The sequence below is a fragment of the Ipomoea nil genome, unplaced genomic scaffold (assembly GCF_001879475.1).
Source record: "Ipomoea nil cultivar Tokyo-kokei standard unplaced genomic scaffold, Asagao_1.1 scaffold3172, whole genome shotgun sequence".
Taxonomy (NCBI): Eukaryota; Viridiplantae; Streptophyta; class Magnoliopsida; order Solanales; family Convolvulaceae; genus Ipomoea; species Ipomoea nil.
The window spans coordinates 222,117-231,029 of record NW_017619600.1 but is presented as its reverse complement, the minus strand read 5'-3'; positions in this window follow the sequence as shown (position 1 = coordinate 231,029).

Sequence of the window (8,913 nt, the reverse complement as noted above, 5' to 3'; positions counted from 1 at the left end):
TGACATGTTTTGGACTTGAATTTGAGCTTGGAGTTGAAAATTCGTGAAGTGTGTTGTTGTGGTACAGGATTGTACCCGCGGGTGGAACGGCGGGCGGGGCACCACTCGTCGTCCTACCCGCGGGTACGGATCGTGTGGGAATGTGTTCCCACGGGCGGAACCACGGGTGGGGCACTACCCATGGGTCCACCCGCGGGTACACAAGCGGTGTTGTGATGGGATTTGTTCCCCGTGATTCTTTTGACTCGGTATTTGGTCTTTTGACTTCCCGTTGATGTTTTGTGAACTATTTAAGTGTTTTCTTGATGTTTCGTATGTCTAGAACTATATGGTAGGTATCTATGTAGGACTTTGGTGTCTTGAATCGTACTAAGTGTTCAACATTGTGTTTCGTTGGACCGTGAAGTGTCTTGTGTGTTCCTCGGAACTATCTTTGGTTTCCCCGTTGATAAGCATGCTAGTTCGGTGTCTAAATGCTAGCGTGTGCGTTATTTGTAACTTCCAATTGGTTGATGATAACTTGTGTTATTCATCGTTGTTGTTGTTGGGTTGTGACCCATTCCTTGATTGAGTGTGTTTCATACCCTCGTTGCAATCCGTTGATTGATTCCTGTTGAGGTGTGGTGTGCGTGGCTTTATCTGGATTGCACGATTAGTGGTATGGGACACTAGTCACCAAGGTATTGCAGCGGTCCTCGTGGTGGCCGTGGCGTGATTATGGAGCTGTGGCCTTTGTGTAAGGTTCACGTGTTTATGGGGGATAACATGTGTTATCCGGGCATGTGTGCCATGTGTGTACGATACCTTGTGTACTATGAAATTGGTGGTTTTGTTGGTGGTTTGTTGGTGGGGGACGACGGTCCCAGGAGGAAAAAGGTTGGACTAAGAAGTACAGGGGTCCTGGAGATAATGGTTGGAATGAAGATACAAGGTTGGGGGTAGCCATAAGGTTGGAACAGGGTATAAGGCAGGCATACCAACTCGTGATGGGTGATGTTACGAGGGCTATTGTAGCCGGGGTTGTGTGTTCTTCTCTTGTGACGTGTGTAGTCACAAAGGCATGTGTGGCCTTGGCATGTGTTGCCGGTTGTGTGACTCTTATTCTTTCGCGTTGTGCTTGTCGGGTTTTGATCTATTTAGTGATGATAGATCATGCCTTGGCTCTTTTGTGAGTCGTGTTGTTCTTGTGATCTTGGGATGTGTTCCCGTGTTGCTTGTGAGGGTGTTGAGTCTTATGTTGGCTTTGACTCTTGGTTTTGAACTTCTATATATGTATTCCGTTTTGAAAATGGTTTTACAGCTTATACCTTACTTATGTATGTTATTTCACATGTATTGGTGGGTTACCAGCATCATTCGCTGACCGGGCGTCGTCTCATGTTTATCTTTGTGTTCTTACAGGTGATGTCTAGTCGAGCGCGATGTCTAGTGCTCGATAGTGTAGTACCTTTCCCTTGTTGTACGGCCTGTGAGCCGATTTGGTTTTTAGACTTATGAGTTTTTAGATAGATGTAAACCATGCAGATTTGGTCGTAGCGTTTATCGTGTTGATAAGCGTGGCATAACACCCCGTTTGGATTTTATGTTATCCAGTTATCCTTTTTCTTCCACTGTGGTAGTGTTTTGTTATGTTATCTGCATGTGTTAAGGTTTTTATTATAGATGGTTTTGGGGGGGGGGGGGTGGTGTTACATAATGAGTATATATATATGTTACTATTTTGGGCACAGGTATGTACCCGCGGGCGGAACGACGGGTAGAGCTCCACCCGCTGCCCACCCGCAGGGAACATATGGTCGGTGGGTGTGTACCCGCGGGTAGAACCACGGGTGGGAGCCTACCCGTGGGTCCACCCACGGGGAACATGCTAGTGTTGTTGAGGGATTTGTTCCCCGTGATTCTTTTGACTCGGTATTTGGTCTTTTGACTTCCCGTTGTTCTTTTGTGGAACTATTTGAGCGTCTTCTTGATGTTTCGTATGTCTAGAACTATATGATAGGGATCCATGTAGGTTTTGGTGTCTTGAATCGTGCTAAGTGTTCAACATTGTGATTCGTTGAACCGTGCTGAGTCTTGTGTGTTCTATGGAACTACGTTTGGTTTACCCGTTTGATAAACATGCTAGTTCGGTGTTTAAATGCTAGCATGTGTGTTGTTTGTCCTTTCCGATTGTTGATGATGACTTGCGTTAATCATCTTTGTTGTTTACTGTGATCCATTCCTTGATTGAGTATTGTTTCATATCTTTGTTGTGATCCGTTGATTGATTCCTGTTGAGGTGTGATGTGTGTGTGGCTTTACCTGGATTGTACGATTAGTGGTATGGGACACTAGTCACCAAGGTATTGCAGTGGTCCTCGTGGTGGCCATGACGTGATTATGGAGTTGTGACCTTTTTGGAAGGTTCACGTATTTCTTGGGTGGCATGTGTTGCCGTGTGTGTGATCGGTACCCTCGTGTACTATGAAATCGGTGGTTCTGTTGGAGGGACTGTTGGAGGGGGAACGACGGTTCCCGGAGGAATAAGGTTGGACTTGGTGTACAGGGGTCCTGGAGGTAAAGGTTAAAACTAGACATAAGGTTGGGGGTAGCCATAAGGTTAGAACCGGGCATAAGGACGACATATCAATTCGTGATGGATGATGTCACGAAGGCTTGTGTAGCCGTTGTTGTGTTTCTCTATTTGTGACATGTGTTGTCACAAATGTATGTGTTGCCTAGGCATGTGTTGCCATTGGTCGTGTCCTTATTCTCTTGTGTTGTGTATGTCTGGTGTTAATCTATTGTGTGATGATAGATTATACATTGAGCCGTCCTTGTGAGTCGTTGTTGTTCTTCGTAGTCTTGGGATGTGTTCCCTTATCTTGTTGTGAGTGCTTTGAGTCTTGTGTTGACCTTTGCTCTTGGTTTTGAACTTATATATATAGTATCCCATTTCGATATGATTTTGTATATATATCCTATCTATGTATGATACTTAACAGGTATTGGTGGGTTACCAGCATTATTCGCTGACCGGGCGTCGTCTCATTTCTATTTGTTGCTTTACAGGTTGGGTAGCTTTGGAGAGCGCGCTAGTGGCCTGTAGATAGCTTTATCTCTTCCTTTAATAGTTGTTGAGGCCTGTGAGCCTAAGTAGTTGATTTGTTAGACTGCTGTAGTTGTAGTATCTGCCTGTGCACCTGTGTTTGATATAGGTGTGGCATAGCACCTTCCGGTTTGTTTAGCTAGCTTCCGCCTTGTTTAATCTTAATGAATAGACTTTATCCCTTTTTTAAGCTTTGATTGGTTTTAAAAGTTGTTGAAAATCGGGGGTGTTACAGTTGGTATCAGAGCCTAGGTTTGAGCATAGGATGTTAAGAGTTGGACCTTAAGAATCTAAGTTGAGCTTAGGTTAGTGCTCTAATTGAGACCCTAAGTGTTTTAGTGAAGCCTCTAAGTGTTTAAGTACCTAAGTTTTGGATTCTTAGGACGCGCGGTGAGGTTGTGTGTTATCTTTTGTTATCTGTGTAGTTCTTTTATCTTGATCTGTTGTTAGCTCTAGTAGTTTTAGTTATTGCTACCGGTTGGTGTGAACCTTCCCGGTAAGTCGCCTCGTTTTGAGTTCGTTGAAGACCTACCGAAGTCTGCGGCTAAATAGTAAGAAGACCGAAGATCTGCTGACACAAGGTAGTCAAGTCGTGGTGGTTGTAGCTGGGCACGTGGTCAACGCAAAGAAGATGGACTGTTTTACCTGCAACCTGGAGTCAGCTATAACAATCCCCGCTCGAACAAGTGGCGCAGTCTCTCGTACGACATTGTCATCCGTTTTACGTTATCTCTAGAGTTGAAGTCTCAGTTTCGTGCAACCGAAGTCTGATAAGAAGTAAGACGTCGTTTAGAGTTCGAAGATCAAGTTTAGAAGACCCTCACACGCGAGGGGACGTCAAGAGCGGTCCCAGACGCTGTAAGAAGATGTCAACACACGCCAAGAGATCGTTCGTGGGTCAACGTGTTTGAAGCCTCCTAGATCAGGAAAGTTCTAAGCAAGATCAGGAAAGTTCTAAGCAACGAACTTGGAAGTAATAAAGATCAAGATGGCCATACATGAAAAGCTCGGACCTCTAAGGTACCTGGAAGAGAAAAACCTCGTTGTGGACAAGTCGCCTGATCCTGTGAGACGTGTAGAGGTTGAGTAGTAGTTGGTGAATGAGGGTAACGTTTATCCTTTTCGGCACACCTGGAAAGTTATGGGCAACATGAAGTCTTTCGGTAGGGAGGTTTGACAACAAGAAGAAAAGAAGACGTAACCGAGTTGCAATCAAACGTTGGTGCAGCCAGAAGACCCAAACCGACGAGAGCAAAGCAAAGACGGATTCGATCACCGAGTGTTCTTAAGTTGCAAAGGAGATGCTGTGCCAAAGACTCTTGGTAAGAGATCTACCCAAAACCAGGAAGGAACGAGAAGTAGCTAATCTTGTATGGGAAGTTTGAACAGAAAAAGGAAGGACAGTCAGAGATCAACTTAAAGACCGATTCTACCATTGGACCTTCATAAGTAAGACATTCTCGTGCGGCAACAAAGTTTTCAAGGAAGGCCTACCGTTAATCAAGACAAGAAAAGACCAAGCGGATGTAATCGACTACCTTATGAAGTTTGCAAGTTCGTCAACGGTGAGCAAGGCTCGACCTACTGAGCTTCTAGTAAAGAAATGAGCAAATCTTTGAGTAAGGAACCCTGGGTTATCTCAAGATGTTGGCTTGGTGAAGACTGCAGTTTACGAAAAGTTCTATCATTTGTGTTTGGCTTAAGGTTGCAGTTGAGCTCTACGATCGACCGGCTTTAGATGGTTATCGGGAAAGAATCATACAGTTCAAGAAGGCAAGTTGGGAACTTGTGCTAATGATTCACGAAGGCCATGGATTGTGCTCTAATAATGGGTCAAGTTTCCTTATCAGCGGTGGTTGTTCTTCAAGGGATACGCGGGTGCTTAGACCTTGATGATCTTCAGGTGCAATAAAGAAGGAAGTCTGGTTCGTTTATAACCGAAGTCTTGAGATGGCAAGAACCGACAACCGGGTGCTCTTGAAGAAAGAAGAAGGTGGTGGTCAGTGTTTCGACCTTTAATGGTTAGCAAGAACGGACATCAAGTCGACCCTCTAAGGAGATTAAGGAAGTTTGCCAAGAGTGTTCATCTCCGACGCAATGTTGAAGACCGATAAGGGAAGCAAGTCAACTCAAAGTCACCTGGTCCGTGTGAGTTTCACTCGGCTGTAACAAAGCGGAAGAAGAAACCAGTGTTTAGATTAGAGTTCGGGGTGAAGATGTTTGTGATCTCAGCTTACGAAGAGGGCCCGATATAGATCTTAGCGTTAGAACGCGTCGGAATAGGGCCCGATGTTTAGGTTAGTTGTTGAGGCCTGTGAGCCTAAGTAGTTGATTTGTTAGACTGCTGTAGTTGTAGTATCTGCCTGTGCACCTGTGTTTGATATAGGTGTGGCATAGCACCTTCCGGTTTGTTTAGTTAGCTTCCGCCTTGTTTAATCTTAATGAATAGACTTTATCCCTTTCCTAACCTTTGATTGGTTTTAAAAGTTGTTGAAAATCGGGGGTGTTACACAAGCATACACAAGATATAAACCTATTGGTTTCTATGCAATCTCAGTTGGTGTAAAGAGGTAACTCCCTAAGGATATTCCAAGAATAAAAACTATTAAAACACATCGCTAACACACTTCTAGAATGATATAAACAATGTCACACTCTCCAAAATCAAACACAATCGTCAATCAAACACCACTAGATCAACTAAGTAACACAAAGACACTTTGAGACACGAAGTGCAATCATCATATCTCAACTGTGCTATAGCATATTCATACTAATTTAGCATATTTCAAAAGACCTGAAAGTAGAGGTGGAAAACGCTATTATATTACATTTATTGTTGATTTTTCACAATTTATAAATATTATCTTTTGAGATCAAAAGACGAAACTGAACAAAATGGTTTTGGTTTTTAAATCAGAAGTAGAAAACCAATTAGAGAAAAAGATCATAAGGCTTCGTTATGATAGATGATGAGAATATGAAACAATTTTTCTCAAAAATACCGAACACTCAAAGAAATGATTAATGCTATGTTGATTAGTTTAGGTGCTCTAGATTCCTTGTGGGGGAAAACTGTCTTAACAACAAACCACATAATGAATAGAGTTCTCCACAAAGGGTTAGAAAAAAAAAAACCCCTTATGAGTTGTGGAAAGGGAATGCCCTAATCTCAAATACTTTAAAGTGTGGGGGTACTTGGAAAAGGTGGGACTCTCGTCCTTCAAAAGGCCCAACAAACCTAGGACCTAAAACCTTATATGTCATATTTTTTGGATATGGTGAAAACAATGTTGCTTATAGATTTATGTGCTTAGAAAGTCGTGTAATCTGTGAATATAGAGATGTTGTCTTCTTTGAACACATATTTCCTTTAAAGAATACTCACAATTTATCTGCTAGTACGTAGTTTTCAAAAAAAAATGAACATGTATTACTTCCTATGTCTAGTATTGCCTATAATTCTGATGAGCCTAGAAGATGAAAAGATCTAGAATTGAGAAAAGCTTTGGTTCTGATTTCATAACATTTGTAACCAAATTGAAAGACATAAATGAATTATGGGATTAGTTCATATGTCAATTGGTGTTAGGAGAAGAACCAAAAACCTTTGAAGATGCTATGCGCTTAGTTGATTCTACATTATGGAAAAAATAAATTAAAAGTGAACTGGACTCCATATAGTCCAATCACACTTGGGAATTGGTAAACCTACCTAAAGGGTGTAAACCAATTGGCTGCAAATGGATCTTCAAAAGGAAGTTAAGACTAGATGAGTCTATTGAAAGATTCAAAACTAGGCCTATAGACAAAGGCTAAACACACAGATTTGGTGAATATTACTTTTATACATACTCACCAGTAACAAAAATTGCAACCATCCGTGTTCTGTTTGCTTTAGCATCCTTACACAGGTTGATAGTTCACCAAATGGCCATAAAAACAACATTTCTCAATGGTGACCTGGAAGAAATCTACATGGAACAACTTCCTAGATGTGTTGCTCCTGGCCAAGCTCCTAAGCACTGGTATGAAAAATTTCATAAAACCTTAATAGACCTAGGTTACACCGCTAACCGATCAGATGCCTGCTTGTATATCAAAGAGGTTCAGTCTAAAATTGTGATTATATGTCTCTATGTAGATGACTTGCTGATTTTCAATTCAAACATCGAAGCTATTAATGCGACTAAAGGTTACCATTTATCGCAAAGACACTATACCAAGAAACTATTAAAGAAGTTTGATAGTTATGATGTAACCCGAACTAAAACCCATTATGATCTAAGTATCAAACTATCAAAAACACTGGAGGATAGTATGTCTCAAGAAGAATATGCAAAAATAAGTGGGAGTCTAATGTTCCTAATAAACTATATAAGACATGATATTGAGTTTGCAGTGAATAAACTCAGTTGATATACTCACAACCTAAGTGGTACACACTGAAATGCACTGAAACGAGTGTTTCGGTACCTCAGAGACACCATGGACTGGGGTCTTAACTATGTGGGATTCTTAACAATGATGGAAGGGTTTTGTGATGCAAACTGGGTAAATGACAATGATGATGTCAACTCGACCAGTGGATACGTATTCACTATGTGTGAAGTTGCTATATCGTGGAAATCGACTAAACAATTATGTATTGCTAGATCAACTATGGAAGTAGAGTTCATAACTCTTGATCTGGCAAGCCAAGAAGCTGAGTAGCTAAGAAATCTATTAGCAAATGTACCATTGTGGGGGTGTTTAACACCTTATGTGCCTATACATTGTGATTCCCAAATTGCCATTTGTGTTGCAAAAAATATTGTCTACCATGAGAAATGAAGACACATAAGAGTCAAACATGAGTCTGTATGATAGTAAGGAATTCGTGATGGATACCACTTCTGTGGTCAAACGAAATCATGGAAAGACCAAATGTATGAAAATAAATGGCCATTACTTACTATGTAGCCTCTTATGGGTGGTCTATATTGAGATATACTTGACAGAGTTAAAGTCTATATAGAGTTGGACTTAACAAGGATTCATGAATAGTCAAAGAGTTTGACTATGCAGAACCTACAAATATTAGAGTTGACGTGTACATTTGAGTTTAAAATTTACCTAACCAATGAGTTCAAGAGACATCCCACTCTCTGGAAGGAAATTACTCAGTGTCACTATGTGTCAGTTTAAGTTACATTCACTAGCATTAAGGGTAGCTCTTGTGTTTCACTCAGACATTGTCCGTTCCTGCCTTACTTCTTTAAATCTGTGGGGGATTGTTGGGAAAACATTTAAAGATGAAGGCCTTTTTATCTTTACTTGTTCTCCCACATTGGTTTCTTAACTCACATTTTCCTCCTTTATAACACTATACACTTTCTAAAGGACTTGAAGAGTTATAGAAAGGAAGTCAAGGGGAACCACGTGCACATCGCTACCGTTGCCCACCCACTCGGTTCGGTTCACACGCGTGCGAGGTGTGGTGTGATCAATCTCTTGGTTGTTGTAGCAATTATTATTTAAACTCCTATTTTTGCAAATCTTCTTCTACCTTGTCCGGAAACACCTTTATAACAAAACATATACATGTCCACGTTCTGCATCCCCTAATCGCTTCTTCCATTCATTTTTGGGGTTGTAATAGAGATGGATATTATATTTCTTAGTATATAAATAGGCATTTCCCCCTTTGGTAGACACACCATTTTTTGATTCGCACTTCTTCTTCCACTTTGCGTTTCTTGTCTAAGTAATAATTGTCAGGTTCATTGTTTTTGTACGTTTGTCGAAAGCATACGATATCCCTAGTCGTAAAATACTTTTACGGT